The following is a 3,885-nucleotide window of genomic DNA, read 5'->3' on the forward strand; positions in this document are numbered from 1 at the left end:
ATCTAACTAGACAATGAAATGGAAGGGCAAGACATTATAGACATCAACGAGAAGATGATAGGGAAGCTGATTCCTCCAGTGGGAAAACAACTTCTCTTCTTTCGGGAGCAGGCTACTTTGAAGGACCCAACTATAGTCTTTCAGTGCTGGATACCCAACCTAAAGGTGGAAGAACGTCACAGCCAACTCATGACGCAGTGGAAGCAAGAGCAAGTACTCCAGTGAGCAGTATATGTGGAGAGCCATCGTTACCATCTCTAACAGACACTTTACTGTCTGATGAGGAGGAAGTGTCTCAGCCACCTTCCACAGTTATCAATGACGAGACCTCTGGTGACCTTTGGAATGATTTGCAGAATTACAAGTGAGCTGCTGATGTTCATGTCAGGGTGTAATTTCTGTATCTGCCAAGTGTTCATGTCACCATCAATGCTAGATTCTTGAAGACTTTTTTTAGTCCGCCAAGCCATATTAATTAACAGAGGAGTCTTCTCTAAATCTTACCTTTGGTTATTTATGACATTTCAGACTGCCTCTTTTTCCGCCATGCGTAAAGACCCTCTTACAAACAAGAAAAAGTCCACAAGATTACCTGCCTGGAACTTCAAACAGAAGAAGAATCATTGAGGTCCTTACATGTGACCTACAAAAGAGGAATATCCTGTAAGTACACACTTTTCGGTGCATTTTTCACAATTTTAATTGTCTCTAAAACACACACATCAATCACTAATGAGAGCATACATGTAGGGTGTGTGTGTGTGTGTGTGTGTGTGTGTGTGTGTGTGTGTGTGTGTGTGTGTGTATATATATATATATATATATATAGAGAGAGAGAGAGAGAGAGAGAGAGAGAGAGAGAGAGAGAGAGAGAGAGAGAGAGAGAGAGAGAGAGAGAGAGAGAGAGAGATTGATAGAGATAAATATAGATAGATACACACACACACACACACACACACACACACACACACACACACATATATATATATATATATATAGAGAGAGAGAGAGAGAGAGAGAGAGAGAGAGAGAGAGAGAGAGAGAGAGAGAGAGAGAGAGAGAGAGAGAGAGAGAGAGAGAGAGACTAAAGGCCGGTCTACACTATCAGTGGGCACCTGTGGTTTTGGAGTATGGTAACGGCGAGTACCTGGAAAATGATAGTGTAGACGCGAACAACTGAAGCACCATCCCTGACCGCTCGGAGAGTTTCTGCCATGCTTCACCACCATCCCTCGAAACTGATGAGTTGCGTGCTCCAGCACCACAGGTGCCCACTGATTGTGTAGATCGGCCTTTAGATGTTGCTCAGTTGAATATTATAGTTTATAACCTGCATTCTTTTACAAGAGATATATATATATAGTACATTCACACTATAAGTACCCCCTTATCTCCATCCAGGACACCTTCAAAACAGGGATACACCAACCTACTAGATGCCCTGTTTAGTGAATATCCACACATTGGAGACCCAGTAAGAATGCATGTTTTTATTAATTTGATGTGCATTTCGCCTGTGTAATCCATGTTCTTATTATTTAATTAGAACACATATAACTCTAAATTTAATGGTTAAACGTAAATAAATGAGTGGCCGTACTAATTTTTTTTTGTCACTTGCATCAGTGAACGTGTCGTCATGTATGGGCTGTTTGACCGCCAAAAAAGTAACAATCATGCATCTTGCATAACTAATTTGCACTATTCCACAGACACCCAAATCAACAGGAACTGCAGTTATCAAGGAACGATGCTGCAGAACGCTTAACCTCAGACCTTTCTATCATTTCCGACTGGGGAATGAGGAACTTAGTTTTCTTCAATGCCTCAAAAACTCAATTTCTTCATCTACCTACTCGACAAAATCTTCCACACAACTTTCCCCTATTCTTCAGTAACACACAGCTGTCTCCCTCACCCATACTAAACAGCCTTGGTCTATCCTTTACCCCAAAACTCAACTGGAATTTTAATATCTCATCTCTTGCTAAGACAGCTTCCTCGAGGTTAGGCGTTCTGTATCGTCTTCAGCCGTTTTTCTCCCCCAATCAACTGCTTTCAATATACAGGTGCCTTGTCCGCCCTTGTATGGCGTATGCAGGCCATGTGTAGGGAGGTTCAACACACACAGCTCTTTTGGACAGAGTGGATTCAAAGGCTTTCCGTCTCATTAGATCCCCTCCTCTTATTACCTGTCTTCTACCTCTCAAATCTCGCCGCGATGTTGCCTCTCTCTCAATTTTCTATCGCTATTTTCATGCTAACTGCTCTTCTGGACTTTCTAACTACATACCTCCCCGTCTCCCAGGGCCGGGCCTCGCTGTACACTTCTTTCTTTACAAGCTCACTCCATGAAAATGATATGTAAGAAATTATATATATATATATATATATATATATATATATATATATATATATATATATATCTGTATATATATATATATATATATATATATATATATATATATATATCACTGCATGTGTGTGTTATATGCCTGATATCTATGATGTTATTGATGTGCCTTATACTAATTTTCAAATAGCCATAAAAGTATGTACACCAATATTCCTATAATATATATATATATATATATATATATATATATATATATATATATATATATATATATATATATATATATATATATATATATATAGTCACCAATATATATATATATATATATATATATATATATATATATATATATATATATATATATATATATATATATATATATATTTTTTTTTTTTTGGTGTCTTCATGTCATCTGTATACTGCGTGTAGCTGTGTACAACTTTAATCTATTTTCTATATTTTTATGCCTTATAATTATACTTATAAACGTCTGTAGAAATTATAATAAACTTTTCAACTGAAGTCCTCTTGTGATACCTAATCTGTAGCCATATATAAGGGTATAATGGATTAAGGTACGATGGTATATATATAGCCTAGAATACCCTGCAGCAGGGTATCTTTTGCCTTGGATATACCCCGATGTAAAGGTATTGTAAATATATGTTATACCCTTCATAGGGGTATTGTGTTAAGGGTATATCACATTTCTAAAATACCCCAATAGGGTCTACTATTTCGAACACCAGATATACCCTATGTCTACCCTTTTTATACCTTTAATTTTTTACAGAGTATGGCTTAAGAGGCAAAATGTAAAATGTATAGTTGTTATTTTATTATTTTTAACATATTTCCGTCTGTCAAACACACACTCGCTCGGTCGCCCCTACACAAAATTTTCGCCGTCCTAGTGACCACAGATTATTAAAAATGTTATTGTCTATATATGAAATTTATTTTCTTATATTTTCATTTTTCACAGGGCAGCAATAATATGTACACATGCCCATATTCTCGCTGGCCTTCAAACACACTCACTCACTCACTCACTCACTCGCTCCCACACATAATATTTTCGACCATCACACACAAAATGTTTAAAGTGCAAAAGTATAGAAAACACTCTTTGGTGCCGCCGTGAGCTTAGTAGAACGCGCGCGCTCCGCTCCTATATTTTAAAGCCAAACCCGGAGTCACAAAGTTGAAAATGCAAATATATAGTCACGCCGGCCTTCAGTGGCGAGAGTCCCCCCCGTTTTGGGAGGATCCACCTGGAGCCTGACAGCCCCGTGCTGTTGATTGGTTTACTGTCAGCATGGCAGTTTTGGATGGATGGGTGCGCTTTCATTGATCATGTATTATGTCATCAAGTAGCTACTGTCAGAGTTGTGTTCCGAGACGTTCAGTCCTCTTATAGGTTAGGCTTGGTATGTTGTCAGGCGGCACCCTACGTGGTATGTAACGTTCCAATGAAGCGTGACAAAAACTTCAAGGATGTATTTTACATCTGAAATAAAGAAACGCAA

General features: G+C 38.1%; 1 long non-coding RNA gene across 1 annotated transcript; it reads left to right on the forward strand.

The window, feature by feature from the left end:
- The first annotated feature begins 202 nt into the window (after nt 1–202).
- LOC126991621 (uncharacterized) lies at nt 203–1,622 on the forward strand. The gene is made up of 3 exons (XR_007745705.1): nt 203–364; nt 529–663; nt 1,402–1,622. It is a non-coding gene; the product is annotated as an uncharacterized LOC126991621 (long non-coding RNA).
- The last annotated feature ends 2,263 nt before the right edge of the window (nt 1,623–3,885 follow it).

Source organism: Eriocheir sinensis, unplaced genomic scaffold (assembly GCF_024679095.1).
Source record: "Eriocheir sinensis breed Jianghai 21 unplaced genomic scaffold, ASM2467909v1 Scaffold31, whole genome shotgun sequence".
Classification (NCBI taxonomy): Eukaryota; Metazoa; Arthropoda; class Malacostraca; order Decapoda; family Varunidae; genus Eriocheir; species Eriocheir sinensis.